A 16,230-nucleotide genomic window follows, 5' to 3' on the forward strand; every position below is an offset into this window, starting at 1 on the left:
AGAATCACTTTCTAGGATGTGAATCCACCTACATATGTTGATAGACAGCAAGCTGTCCATGCACCAAATGTGCAAGAAATGGTGCCACCAAGTACTCCCACAGGTATACAATCAAGGGTAGATGATGGATCATCTATCGGTGGAAATGATGAGCCAAATGTGGCTGATATGCAGGTGGGACAGCAAGCTGAAATGCCCTTGAGAAGATCATCTAGAGTGTCTAGACCGCCTGATAGGTTTGTTCCAGGGGTAGACTATGTGATGCTTACTGATTGTGGGGAGCCTTCTTGCTACAGAGAGGCTATGATGCGTGAGGATCAACGCAAGTGGGAGTATGCTATGCGATCAAAGATGAGTTCACTTATGAAGAATAAGACTTGGGACTTGGTTTCTTTGCCACATGGAAAGAAAGCATTGCCATGTAAATGGGTCTACAAAATGAAGGTCACAGGTGATGATGTGCCTAGGTACAAGGCCCGTTTGGTTGCTAAAGGGTTCAAGCAAGAGAAGGGTGTGGACTTTGATGAGATATTCTCTCCGGTTGTGAAGATGACCACACTTAAATGCATGCTTGGACTAGTGGCAATAGAGGACATGGAGCTTATGCAAATGGATGTCAAGACAGCTTTCTTGCATGGGGATTTGCATGAGGAAATTTACATGGTGCAGCCGGAAGGCTTTGAAGAAAAGGGCAAAGAGCATTTAGTTTGCAAGCTGAAGAAGAGTCTCTATGGTCTTAAGCAAGCACCTAGAGAATGGTATCAAAAGTTTGATGCTTTCATTCTGTCCCAAGGTTTTAGAAGGAGTGAAATTGATCACTGCCTTTACACTAAAAGGGCTAAGTATAGTAGCCTGATAATCCTGGCACTATATGTGGATGATATGCTATTGGCTAAGAATACTTATGAGCTAGATGCATTAAAGGCCAAGTTGCATGAGGCCTTTGATATGAAGGATTTGGGATTTGCAGGTCATATTCTTGGTATGCGCATCACGCGTGATCGGAGTAGGAAACTCCTTTGGCTTTCACAAAAAGAGTATGTTACAAAAGTATTACAGTGTTTCAATATGGAGGGGGGGAAGGTAGTGCGTACTCCATTGCCTTCATATGTGAAACTGAGTCACACAGATAGTCCCAAATCAGATGAGGAAAGGGCCATGATGGCCAAGGTTCCTTATGCATCAGCGGTTGGGAGTCTTATGTATGCTATGATAGCTACTAGACCAGACATTGCATTTGCAGTGGGAGTTGTTAGCCGGTATATGGCTAATCCAGGAAAGAGGCATTGGGAGGCAGTTAAGTGCATCATGAGGTACATGAAGGGTACCAAGGAGATGTGCATTTGCTTTGGTAAAGGAGACATGCGTGTACTTGGGTACACAGATTTAGACTATGCAGGGGCATGTGGATAGTAGGAGATCCACTTCTGGTTATGTGTTCACCTTTGCAGGTGGTGCAGTGTTGTGGATGTCTCGTGCACAGAAGTGCGTTGCTTTGTCTACCACAGAGGCTGAGTATGTTGTTGCAGCCACAGAGGGTTGCAAGGAGGCTATATGGCTTGATCGGCTAGTGGGAGATTTGGGGATTCATACAGGTGTACCGACATTGCATAGTGATTCCATGAGTGCTATTCAGCTAGCACGGAATCCGGTCTTTCATGCAAAGACCAAACACATTGAGGTCAGGTACCATTTCATCAGGGAGGTACTTGAGGACAAGCACATAGAGCTTGTCAAAGTTCATACAGATGATAACCCTGCAGATATGCTAACGAAGAGTCTACCTAGTCAGCAGTTTGAGTATTGTCGTGTATTGATGGGCATTGGATAGTATGCTCACTGGTTGTTCTCCCTTAAAGGCACATTGTCCTTTAAGTGGGAGGTTGTGGGGGTTAAAGGTCACTGTGCCTTAACCCCGGTTATGTACAATACTCAAACACATATATAAATGAATGAAAAAGAAGATTAGGGTCGTTCTGCACCCACCAAAACTTGTGTGGCTCTCTGTTTCTCTCTCTCCCTCTTCCGTTCTTGCTTCCGTTGAGAGCACTCTCAATGTGCTTAGGGATGATTATGTAATCTCGGAGATGAGTGTGGGTGCTTGGAGATAAGTGTGGATGCTCGGAGCTGTGTCTGTTAATAGGAAATCAAGCCACATGATACATAGTTAAGATCGGATGCTCCAAAGCATTTGTAGGTGCCAAATCTATGCACCTATCCAACCCCTCTTCTAGGTAACCTAAGTTACTACTACTCTCCCAAGCAGAGAGTGCCCCCAATACTTCATCGTCTCTCAAATTTTTAATATATTGAATGTCAATCAGTAATAAATATTATCTGTTTTCAATCAAAATATACGGAAGAGTTTGTATCAAAACCTCATTCGTCATACCTTCTTCCTCCTCTTTTTGCTCTCCTTCCTCCTCTTCCTCTTCTGGCTATCATGTGGGGGATGATGTCCCACCTACTTTGGGAACCGCAACTAACTCTGTCATCTGCTCTATTTTTGCTATGTGCTTTCCCTTGTCCAAAGTTGCACTAGAACAATCTAGAGCAATGGTGGCTTCTGCAACCACAGTAGGATTCTCCTCAATGTCCACATCTTGCCCTACTACTAGAAGAAGAGTTGTCTGTACATTGATGAATGGAGGTGCATCTGTGTCCTCCATTTCCAAAAGAATTACACAATAGGCTATTTCCAAGGATACAAAATGAGTTCCTATAGGTTCCGCTTGTAGATCCAACTCTTCATCCTTGGAAATCCTTCTAAAACTTTTTGGACTAAGGAATTTGCAAACTCTTTGCAACCTAAACTTGAAGGTGCTATCAGCCCGGCAACAGCCAATGAGGACATTCATAAGAACACACTGTACTCTATCTATGTCTAGCCAGATCAAGTAAGGCTTGATTTTCTCTCTCACATAATCTACCACATCTCTAAAGAGATCCAAATGCTTGTGGACTATGCCGATGACATCTATCTGCAATGATCAAAAATGTCATACAACTCTGCCTCTCTACTCGAATGACGAGTAGAAGTGATGAAGTCAGGGTATTCCTCATGGGGTGTGGCCATTGGAGGTTTGTGGAAGATGGCAAGAGCAGGCTGTCTAAGAGGTGAGGACAATAAAGGCTATGCCATACCTAATGGCCCTTTATATAGTTGACTTCAATCTCTTAAAAAACCTTAAAAGTCCGACTACAATTTAGGTAATAAAATATTGGACAATGTAATATATTGGCCTAAATAATTTGCCATCATATTCCACTCCCGCCTCCCCCACCACCAAAAATAATGGATTTTTTTTTGAATTTAGGGGCCCTATGTTAGTACAATGACATCACACTTAACAAAAAGTATTACATTATTTTAAAAACTATTACAACAAAGTTTCAAAACTTTTACATTTATTCAAGTGCTATTACAACTCACTTCAAAAACTATATCATATTTTCAAAACTATTACAATACACATAAAAAACTACTAATTTTATTAAGTATACTCATTGCCAGTACAAATGACATCACACTTCAAAAACTATTACATTTATTCAATACCAATATGAATGGACAAGTTACAAGGAGGCTTCCATTTCTAAAGCATTGATGTTCCTTCGAGTCACATTCTTACTATCTTCCCATTTAGTGTAAAGAAAAAATCACTATCATCAAAGGTGACAACGATGTATTCTCAAATGTGCTTCAAGCTCCAACTACTTGTGACCTCAAGATATTGGATATCCCCACTGGGCATATGTACCTCTACCTCTGTGGTGTCCACTACATCACAATCCATAGGTATCCATGTGCCATGATTATTTTTCCAACGTTTGTAAGCATATCTCATGTAGCAAATACTCTGCACTACTTGATATCTTATTACTATATTTTCTTTAGTAAGTATACACAGAAAATGGTCTCCCTTCTGCAAACCCTCTCTAACATCCCACATTGGGTATAGAATATTATAAAGAAATTCATTTTCTAGGCCTTTGCATACCCACATGGTCTTTGTCTTGTGAATGAAGACTGATTTGAATAAATAAATAAATGTAATGGAGGGCATGCACCAAGTAACACCCACAGATTTTGAACCGAAAGTAAACCATTGATGATTGAATATCTGATCTCATCTTCATTCTAAATGCATCTATAGAGAATGGATCAGGAAAAGGCCATTCTGGACTATCAAAATTAGGGAGAGGAATAGGATGTAGGCTTCCATATGCACCTTCTCTTTGCAAAACTTGGTAACATGAATTATAGAAAAAAAAACTAGACTTTGTCAAGGAGGGAGCACCCCATCTTGAGAACATTAATTTCCCAATATTTGAATGGAAAGCTTGAAATATTCCCATGAGACTATCCTGAGGCTGGGTTTCAACTTTGGTAGAGGGAAAGATATCTACATAGAAAGCAAAGAAAGATGTTAATGGGCTAGTCAATCTGTCTCTCTCACTCTCTACCTCTCTCTCTCTCACACACACACACACTTCTCTCTATCTCTCTCTCTCTCTCTCTCTCTCTCTCTCTCTCTCTCTCACACACACACACACATACACACACCCCCCCCCCCCTCTCTCTCTCTCTCTCTCTCTCTCTCTCTCTCTCTCTCTCTATCTCTATCTCTATCTCTCTCACAAATCTCTCCCCTCTACTATCTCCCCCTAACACCCCTCCATCTCTCTCTCTCTCTCTCCCTCCCCCCCTCCCCATCTACTATCACCACAAGACACCCTCTCTCAAAACACATGCTCACATACAATCATTAGAATACACAATTGAGCTGAAAGTGAAAAAAAGTTAATGTAAAAGAGAGATACAGTTTGAAGGAAAGCAAGTTTGACTGGCAGGATCCAAGTTCATGTCTCAAGCCATGTACACATGCTGAACCTTCACCTTAAGTCCTTTTTTTGTATCACAAAACCCAACAATGCGACCCTTCCAATGCTTCTCTTTCTTTGCTCTATCCTTTCTAGAAACCTTGAATGGACCTATTGTAGATGGTTGCATTGTGACCCAACACAAAAATATTTTAAACTCTTGGAGGATCCAAATATCACTGTTGTCCTTCAAAATGCGACTCACACAAGATTGAATTGATAGCTTTGGCCTAGGGGAAGGGGAGTGCAGTACCATTGTAGAAAGAATGGGAGCAAGTAAAGATAAATAGTTTGGGAGGAGGAAGAGGTTGAGAGGAGTTTGAGAGGAGGAAGAGGTTGGAAGGAGGTTGAGAGGAGGTTGAGAGGAAGAAGAGGTTGGGAGGAGGCTGAGAGGAGGTAGAGAGGAGGAAGAGGCTCAGAGAAAGGTGGGGAGTCAATGGGGATAGTTTGGGGAGACTCCTAGGAGGAGTTTGGGGTGCTAGGGACACTTTGTAAATTTTCAATTTTTTGGAGGGAAAAAAAAGTCGCGGATTTGGGGGCCTACCAAGAGAGCCTAGGAGGGTATGGGGACCATCCAAAAGTGAAAGGGGGGAGTGAATGCCTCAAGAGGTGGTGGGGGCAAGAGAGAGGCAAGTTGAAGCCTAGTCAATTCCCATCGAAATCCTCCTATGGAATTGTCCCAATCTCTGGCAGAGTTTCAAAGGATGGATTGGAATTGCAAATCCTCCTCCACGTATGAACGACATCGAAGATATCCCTGTGCAAATGGGTGTGAGAGATGACATATGCAACAATACTATGCCTTTGATCTACAAGGCATACAATGAAGTCCAAGCCATAGTGGATAGTGGAGCACGTGTAAATGTCCTATCAAAGGAGCTCTATGAAGAATGGGGTCTCCCACCAATGCAAAAGGCTAATTTCAACATATGCCTTACCTATGATTCATGGGCTAAACCCTTGGGAATAGTAAATGGCATGTCCACAAAGGTTGCAAGAGTCCACTTTTCCCTTCAATTCACAATCTTGGATCTCCCCAAAAAATCCTATCAAATCTTACTGGGATGTCCTTGGTTATGGGAAGCATCAATCCTCCATGACTACGGAACTGATAGACTGACAATGACACTACAGTCAAGGTGAATGTGGGAATAGGAGCTATAAAACCAATTGTGCCTAGAGCATTGGTTGGCACATCTTCAACAACCATCTCAAACAAATCAGCTCCCTTGCAACAGCATGCCATAGCGGGCGATTCACAAAGCAATTAACTGGATACAAACATTGGCAACCATCGACAACTGCCATTCATTAGACCCCATCTCGCAGATAGATGCTAAGGTGCTATAGGTAGATCCTCCACTCACACATGAAGAACCAATCGATTTAGAGATGCCATTCTCTATGGCTAACCTCGACTGGAATAATGAACCTGAAGAAGGTACCCATACCAATGATGACTCAGATTTTCCTTGGGACCTTGAAATAGAGGCTGAGAATGTTGAAATTGAAGATCAAATCTTTGATAATGATTTAGCCATTCTGCATGCCCTAATGGCAGTTGAGCTCCCAAAAGTTAAACCTCCAAAGTTAAAAAATAGCAGAAGATCTTGCAAGAAAGCTGAAGGAGGAAATCGTAGAAAAGCCAAGGCCAAACACTTTAATGAATTCGAACGAGTCTAAACAAGGATTGTCGAATTGTAACTTGCAAAGCCAGCTCCCTAAAAATCGGAACCACCACCTCTTGAATGGTCCCTTGAGGGACTGGAAGGAGTATGCACATCAAATGAACCCTTACTTGGAAACACTTTACCAGTGGAAAAGTTACCCCACAGTTCCCAACGTAAGAAGTTTCAAAAATATAAGCCACATGTGCAAATGAAGCTCGATCAAGAGACTTCAAAAAAATAAAGTCAAAAAGAGGCTAACAAGTTGGTAAATGCAACTATGCCAAAAGTACACATTGCACATGTCAGGCTAGTTCAACACCATCAGAGGCCGATCTTCGAGAAGTGCTAGAATAATTCAAGAATTACACAAGTGGTAGTGTCCCAATAGCAATTCCAAGACCACTAAGAGAATCTAAAGTTCAAGAAACCGATAGCATTGGAGAAACTCCAATCTATGAGGGACTGGCAAAAACATGCACAATAAACCTCGCCCTTGAAGGGGAGGAAGGAAAAATGGTTTTCATTGGGAAATAGCTTCCACAAGAAGATGAAACCAAACTCTTGGATCTTCCTAAAAAATCCTATCAAATCTTATTGGGATGTCCTTGGTTACGGGAAGCATCAGTCCTCCATGACTGGGGAACTGATAGACTGACAATCCAAAATTGGGACACCGCAGTCAGGGTGAATGTGGGAATAGGAGCTATAAAACCAATTGTGCCTAGAGCATTGGATGACACATCTTCCATGACAATATCAAGAAATCATACTCATATTCTTCCATTGTGATATGCATCCCCTCGTCTCTCTCTGCTCTCTCCATTTTGTCAAGTAGCCAATCCACATGAATATCCTTTGGAAGCACTCTTATATGCTGAGGGTATGGCACACGAGATCCGTGGTGTGTACAAAAGAGGGCCCTTTCTCCTTTTCTTCTTGCCTTTGCATCCTAGTATCTTGTCACCCATATTTTCATCACATCACTATTAAGCATGCAATAAAGGTTGATATTATTAAGCAACTCCATGTCTATTACTTTGCTACGCCCTTTCCCTTGAGGCACAATAGAGGTCATGCTTAGTTCTTCATCATCTCTCCATAGGCGTGGGAGAGAGCTATCCACATCAACAAGAAACTCAGAAATATATACAAGTGACTCTTGTACCAACCAACCCTCAGTGATGCTACCTTCGGGTCTTGCATTTTGTCTCATGAAACCCTTTAAGGTCTTCATGAAGTACTTGAGGAAGAACAACCATTGTGCATGTACAGTACCACATATAGCAATCTCATCCACCAAATGCGCTATGAGATGTAGTTGGCTTGTGAGTGGAAGAAAGCAATGAAGACATCAATCACACATACATTTGATTTTTTGCTCCAACCACATTTCACGATGGTGGATATACGGAGGGATTCATCCTTACTAGAGCTACTTGTTGAAGATGAAGCCATCCTATAGATAAACAACCCAAAAAATTTGTTCTTGCATGAGTTGTAAATGTCAAAACTCTTTGGAGCGTCTAAAAGCGCGTCTAACACCACGTCTATACTATGAAATGCATCTATAGGTGCATCTAAAATGTAGTATAGATGCACTGATAAACGCGCATTTAGACACGCTTTTAGACATGCTATTAGACGCACTGATAGATGCGCTTTTAGACGTGTAGACTGCGAGCTGATTTTCGAACCTACTTTTAGCGCACTTGCTTTTCTTCACATACTTTTAGCATGTGGGAGGAAATGCATGGCTCTACAGCTAATGCAGCAGTTACAGAGATGGAGTTTCATGAGGTCCAGGAAAGATTGGAGGCAGAGAGGGTACAAAAACGCCAGAGACTTGAGAGCCACCTCCATCAATTGATGAGAGCAAAAGCTCCATCGATATAACTCGGCCGGGAATGGATGAACAAGATACTGCCCACATTGTAAGTTCATGATATTTTGTCAATATGAATGAATTTATGTTCTTAGTTTGGCATTGAGAAGATTATTGATGTTATCTCAATTTTCAGGACGTGATCGAAGTTGATAAGTTCATGACATGTAAAGGGGGTCGAGATGACAACATCGGTGTGGATTTAGCACTGGGACACTACATGGGAATGTTTGAGCACCATAGCCTAGTGTGCTTCCATACTTTGTTCTCCCCTTATGGGAAGGAAGTGATAATAAAGTGTAGGGCACTTTCAAAGCTAGTCTCCCTTGTGCCTTTACCCATTCTATGCACAAGTGTATTTTGGTGAGGTGAGACTTGGCATTATCTACTTTTGGAGAGAAACTAGCAGGAAGAATTATGGCGGTTACTACTATGGGTGCTTCGACAAGTGTTTATGATGCTGGGCAGCTTGTAGAATCTTTCAGTGAACCCACTGTTTTGTCAACTCAGAGGAGAGCAGCAATAGTAGCTAAAGCTAAGCAAGCAAATATTTTGTAAAAAGTGCATCTATTGGATGCAATATACAAGAAATATTGTATAGACATCAAAATTTAATATATATTTCTCTTGTTTAGACTTTTATGAAATGCTATCTATTGTCACGCTTAAAACTATAGAGTCTAAGTAAATAGAATAATGTGACTACTTAAAAACATTGGATACCAATTGATTGCATTCAAGCATGTTTTTGCATTTTTTATATTCAAATCATTATTTATGACAATTACCTTGACCAAACTATGTAAAACCAAAACAAAATTGGGAGTACTTATATTAGAGAAGACCTCTATGCTTAGAACAATTAAGTGCTTTATTTAAAGCCACTAGAATTTAGCTTTTATACTCTCTCCCAAACCAAGTTATCTTGTGACTTTGTTTATGCCACAAGGTTCATTCAAAGCTCTAAAAGATAAGGATCACATCTTTTCAAAATGTATGTGCATCTTGGGAACCAAGTTCTATGATCCAAATACAAGATACCACAGACCACAAAAATTATCATTTCTTTAGTTTTCTATGCATTGTCTTGGATTGTGACTATCTTCAAATAACTAATTCATTATTTATTAATCTATTTCCATACTAATGTTTGTGAGCTTATCCTTGTGTTATGATGTGTATCACCAGGAAAATGCATGTGGTGCTTCAACATCTTTAGATATCATTCTCATAGCATCGAATTGCATGGATTTTGAAGCCATGCCCATCATCATACCTAGGATGCGAATCCTTAAATTGATACTTCACATATTTTGGGTTATAAATGCAATGCATGGGGTTTTTAAGGAGTATAATATATGTAAAGCTATTAAAAGATAGGAAGAGATTCCAAAAGCAATACAAAGAGTTGGTAGAAAGTTTAGAATATGTTGACACCATCAAGCATAAACAAACAATGAACAAGATCCCTTTGGACAAAAGAAATCCTCGAGAGGGTCACTCATCACATGTAAATATACCATGTGTGCTCAACAGAACGAGCTTTTAAATAGCAAAAATTCACAAAATTTTAGATTCATATAGTTTTAAAGGGGTTTTTAAGTTCGGGTATTGAAAAAAATGTAAATATGTATAGAAAAGGGGTAATTTTAAAGCCTTACAACTTATAGATAAGGTGTTTCAATAATACTCTTTGAACACATGTGACATATAAGGTTTTCAAGTAGTGACCCTCCGAGAAGTAATCAATGAAAAGATCATCACAAGAGTTTACTCCTACCACTAATATGAAATGTTGTTTACCTTTGAATGCTCGATCTTTCAAGAAAAAAAATTATCAAGGTGAAGCCAAACCACAAAGCCATCTTGTTTGAATCTAGAGAGTGAATGTTTGAACCAAAGTTGAAAATCATTTAAAACTATTCTTTCTATTTACATTTATACATCTATACTTCTATATGTATATACATATATAAAAGAATGTAGATACATTTTATAAGTATATGAGAGAGAGAGAGAGAGAGAGAGAGAGAGAGAGAGAGAGAGAGTGAGATGTGGTGCTTTTGGGGTGTTAATAGACATAATCCTATTTGATGCTCAAGCTGACTAAAGTAGTTTTGCTTGTCTAAAAGTCATATAGTTTGAAGTTCTCAAAATGTGGTATAACATAAAATCTATTCATGTTAATATAATAAAAAATAAGGAGCTTTAACCTAAATCATCACTAGTGCATGGACGTTGCTATGCCTTGAATGTATCTTTAAATTCTTGACTCGGTCACCTTTTACCTTTTCTTTGTTTATAAGTGTCATTATTCATAAGAATTGATCTCCATTTTCTCACTAGCTTGAAAAGTCATAGCAACATCAACACTAGCTTTCCTTTTTGCATAAACTAGGAAATGGTAGTTTGGATGTTGACATGATAAATGTTTTAACTAGGGTATTGTTTGAATTATTGCTCAATCAGAGAAGATTGGAACCATTAAAATGCATAGGTCTTGATATTGGAAGAAAACATATGAACATTCATAAGATTCTCTTAAGGACTTCATTAATGCTTAGTTGAACATGCAATTCAACATTATTAAAAGAGCCCATTCCACATAATTGGTGGACAAAAGCTATTAATATCCATCTCTATGGTATACAAAGATCAGATGTTGATAGCAACACGCGGCAAGGTTGGTGGCATAAGAGGTTGGTGAGGAAGACCCACAAAACATGGAAGCATGGCAACACATTGTGGCAATAGTTAGTGGAGCACACATCACATGTGTTATGGGGTTGAAGCATAAATACCACATGTTGCCACTGATAGTATGATCTCCACCTACAGGAGAGGTTTTAGTAGGTCCCCATCAATAATTGAGAACAATTTGGTTTGCAAGAAGGCACATTGTGGTTAATTCTATATGTCGAGATTCATTAGTGCCTCCTAAGTTTGCCTATGTGGGAACATGCTATAAGGGCCTGTTTTTGCACAGCACGAATGCGTGCACCTGAGTGTGGGTGCAGCACTTGCTTCAGTTCACATGTGTGAGGACAGGACGAAAGTGGCCTTTAGTGCATTTGACTCCTTCAGCCGATAGGGTGCTACGTTCAGCCACGAGGGTGTTCTTGAGACTCCTTTAGCCACTAGAGTGTTGCAATGATCGAGGAGAGTGTGTGTCTCTTCCTAGGGGTGTCATGTGGCATGAAGACCCGATAGCATTCAAGCCACATGCCTTTGAGGGTGCCCTCGAGATTGGCAACGCAATCTGCTAGCATAGAAACATGGGCATGTGAGGGTGCCCTCGAGATTGGCAACGCAATCTGCTAGCATAGAAACATGACCTAAGCAGCCAAGAGTGAGCAAGGCCGGCTGAGGAATATGGAAGGCGAGTGTCATTTTTTCCAAGTGATGTAATCGTCTTTGGTAAGAAAGCCGTGGTGTTAAATTTCCGAACGATTGTTATGTAGGGCGGCGAAGGCGCGTTTTAGATTCGAGGATCAATCAACTTCACGCGTAATAAACTGTTGACAAACAACAAGCAATCCTTCACGCCACCCTAAATATTTCCATCACGATCACATTTTACAACAACGCTCCTCCCTAGTCACAGCTCTTTCTTGCGTGCTGCCATCCTCCTCCTCATCCTGTCCTGTTTTTCTCCGCTTCCCCGTCGCTTCAATCCTCGTCTTTGCATGAATTTTTCTGGACCGACCAAGGCATCACGTTATCAGCCAGCCTTGATTCATGTTTTGTTTAATCAATGTAGACCGCCCACAGTGTGTTGTAGATTCCCTCTCATTTGATTGTTTTGCAAAACAGTTGCAGTCTCCTTAGTTCTCCCCTGTTTGCTGAAGAGCCCATTCCACCTAATGGTTCGAATCTCGGATGGGTTCAACTGTGCCGTCCTTTGTCCGCCACGCGATTGTTTACTTGTTATTGAACCGGTCCGTTTCTCCCACCCGGCTTCAAAAGTCGCCCTGATTGCTGCTTCGGCTTGCACAATACGACTTTAAATGCTAGGCTGAGGAAATCTCAAACTCGATCGTTTCAACTTTCCGGGAATCTGATGGATGCATGCATGAGTTGATCATCATCAGGACCCATGCATGCATTTTGCATGAATGTAAGTTGCTAAGGAACGATGAACTAAGGCCCAGTCAAGCTGGAGCCTGGCCCTGCATTGGGCGAGTAGCACTGTAAGCCCTCGTCTTCTAGAGCGTTAAATACCATAGCTTCCGCGCCCAAAAACACAGCCGTCGAGCATGTCAATCCCCTTGCAATCGCCTCACTGGAGCTCACGGGATTTTCCTGGTCGAGCACTTCCAATTAGTAGATAATTAGCTACCAGTAGATTCTTAGATTACATTGGATGCTATAACTTAGGTCGCAATTAGGTCTCGTACACGCCATCTTCATCTGATCAATACCTAAGGATCAGAAGACATCGGCTCTGTTACTGAATATGAAAGACCCGCAGATGGTGGTGCTTCCAACTTTAACGACTGTGCTTCTCCTACAGCTAGTTGCGACATCAATCGTTCCAAGTCTAGCTCAGGGAAGTTGGGATATTCTTGTAAAGAATGCTGGAATAGCTTCCATGCACACTGCTGTAACTTACTTCGGCAATGTAGTCCTCCTTGATCGGACGGATATAGGTCCGTCACAGATTCGCCTCCCGAGTGGGAAATGCCGTCATGACCCAACAGATATTAACCAGACTGTTGATTGCACAGCACACTCCGTTCTTTTCAATCCAGCAGACAACTCCATCCGCCCGCTCTCTATCCAGACTGACACATGGTGTTCTTCCGGCCAATTCTTCCCCAATGGAACATTGGTGCAAACAGGAGGGGACTCCGATGGATTTACGAAGGTCAGGACTTTCTCTCCTTGCCCTTCAGGTGAACTGTGTGATTGGGTAGAGTCGTCATCGGAGGTGTTACAAGATGGTAGATGGTATGCTACGAATCAATTACTACCTGACAGCACACAAATTGTTGTGGGAGGCCGCAGCGTTTACACATACGAGTTCATCCCTGCAAATGGTGCCGCTAAAGTCACGTTGCCTTTTCTCCAGCAGACAGATGACGCTGAGTATGATAATCTCTACCCCTTCGTCCATCTGTTGCCAAATGGTAACCTGTACATCTTTGCTAATCGCGACTCGATAATTCTAAATTATAAGACCAACACTGTGGTGAAGACATTTCCAACTATCCCAGGGGAGCCTCGAAATTATCCATCTGCGGGATCCTCTGTGATGCTTCCCTTGGTTGCCGGCGATGGCTATTCTACAGTAAACGTCTTGGTTTGCGGAGGAGCGCAGTATTTAGACAATCTGAATCCTTCGGCTTTCGCTCTAGCCTCGCAAACATGTGGGCTTATCACTGTAACGGATGCCACTCCTGCTTGGACAATGTCGACGATGCCTTTCCCTCGAACAATGGGAGATATGGTGATCCTGCCCACAGGCAACGTTCTTATCATTAACGGAGCCGAAAACGGTTGCCAAGGGTGGGGGAACGCAAAAAATGCAATCCTCAACCCAGTCTTGTACGAGACAGCAACAGGAAAGTTCGTGACTCAAAGTGCATCCACGATTGCTCGAGTTTATCATTCCACTGCAAATCTTCTGCCAGATGGAAGAGTACTTGTCGCCGGGAGCAACACGCATCAGTACTACACATTCACAGGCACATTTCCAACCGAACTGCGTCTGGAGACCTTCTCTCCCGACTATTTGAGCTCCTCTAACAACGATCTGAGGCCAAACATCGTTTCCGCACCAGGCGCGATAGTCTACAATCAGACCTTCACGGTAACTGTGTCCATCGTCAAAGCTTCCACACGCAAGATTGGACTGAGCTTGATGAGTTCTCCCTTCACAACCCACTCATTCTCGCAAGGGCTGCGGTCTCTCAGCTTAGCAGTGTCCGTTGCAGCAGGAACGGCAAACCAATATTTCATAACAGCAACTGCTCCGCCATTCGACACACTTGCTCCGCCCTCCTTTTACATGCTGTTTGCAGTGAATGAGGGAATTTCTGGAGCTGCTGTCTGGGTAAAGGTTTCGCATTAAGCATGCGGACACAGATCAGCCCTTGCTAAATTTTTAGAGAAGTTCCCCGCAGTTCTCTTAGTACTGCTGCTTATCTCATTTTGCAAGCTGAATCTGGAATGTTAGAAAGATATCAAGTAATTGTTTCTACAATAGTTATGCTGTGAACCCTTGAGCTGCAACAAGGCTGACATCAATAATAAACTCCAGTAATTAACGCAGTTGCATCAAAATGTCGCTCGTCCAGGATGTAATATGAGCCTGTGTGGCCATTGTTTACAATTTAAACAAGTTACACATTGTTTACGATCTACCCAGAGTGGGCACCGCCTATAGTATAGTGGCAAAGTGGAGCTTTTGGATGCAAAGGAGAAAGGAGGGCTATTAAAAGGCAATTTTAACCTTAAGGTAAAAACAATCTCCATAAAAGGTACTTTGAGAAGCACAAGTCCATTAACTTTTTTAAAAATTACATGTGAATTCGCAAAGAGAAACCACCTCTCCCACTATAGCACAATGCACTACCTTTAAGGAGGCCTCCAAAGTCCATGCATCTTGCACTTATAAAAGTCCACAACATTAAGTTATTATGAAATCGTTTGTAATGTGCAAGGTGGATATTCCTAGTGAATTTAGGCTTTCCATGTGGCCAGCGGGCAATTGACAGGGCTCAACCCAAGCTAGCACGCCATAGGGCCAAGGTTGGAGCTTCCATCCCCTCAATTTCAAGGGGTTAAATAGGACAATAGATATAATTCCATGAGACAATTCATTCTTATGGTTATAAAGTCTAGCTACTACTATGGTTTTTGTTACGACGCCTCCAACCTCGAGGGCTTCAGCAGCGTTTTTCTACCCAGCCACACTCTAGACCTTCAGCTATATGCTAGCTCACAAAAATAGTACGTGGGTTTTCTCTCTCTCTCTCTCTCAAACCCCCTTCTAGCCAGCTTCCCATCTAGATCCTCCCACACAGCCCAATACCTCCCAAGTGGCCAACCCTCATAGTGCCATGTGTCCAAGTGGACCTTACTATTAAACCCCTCTTTAGGTTCAACTAATACACCCTTCCATTAATTGCCTAGGCCTAGGATTTCCCCCTAGACCCTAGCCCTCATTAGCCACATGGGCAAGTATTATCAAGCCCTCGTGGTTTCCCCATTATACCAATGTCACGGTATTATAGTTGACATAACATTCCCTCCCCCATAAGAATTGTTTATGTCCTCGAAAACAAAATTGGGAAACCTCCTCTGGAGACTACTTATCCTTTCCCATGTTGAACTCTCTTCAGATCTATCTTTCCACTTAACTAAACATTCTTTCCATATAGTATGTCATGTTCTTTTTTCTTGTGTATCTAAAATTTTTTCTTGTTCATGTGGTAAAGATGCGAGTTCAATAAGTTCAACTAGGACTTCATTTCCAATGAGATTATCATCATCTCCTAATTTTCTTTTTAGTCTACTTACATGAAAAACTGGATGTACTCTACATCCCTCATGTAAGGCTAATTTGTAAGCAGGTTCTCCAATCCTCTTAAGTATTGTGAATGGTCCACAATACCTAGGGGACAACTTCGGACATTTACCTGTCTTTAGAGATTCTAAAGATTCAGGTACCTTAAGGTAGACTTTCTCATTTACTTCAAATTCCAACTTTCTATGGTGGGGGTTTGCATAGCTTCGTGCTCTATCTTGAGCTCTTTTTATGCTATCTTTAGCTAACTTAAGGTTTGATTC

The 16,230-nt window shown here is 41.6% G+C and overlaps 1 pseudogene; it reads left to right on the forward strand.

Annotated features, from left to right (window-relative positions):
* The first annotated feature begins 12,702 nt into the window (after positions 1-12,702).
* On the forward strand, positions 12,703-14,692 carry LOC147888656 (aldehyde oxidase GLOX pseudogene; annotated as a pseudogene).
* The last annotated feature ends 1,538 nt before the right edge of the window (positions 14,693-16,230 follow it).

Source organism: Dipteris shenzhenensis, chromosome 21, assembly GCF_047967505.1.
Source record: "Dipteris shenzhenensis isolate YYH24624 ecotype China chromosome 21, Dip_SZ_1.0, whole genome shotgun sequence".
In the NCBI taxonomy this organism is placed as follows: Eukaryota; Viridiplantae; Streptophyta; class Polypodiopsida; order Gleicheniales; family Dipteridaceae; genus Dipteris; species Dipteris shenzhenensis.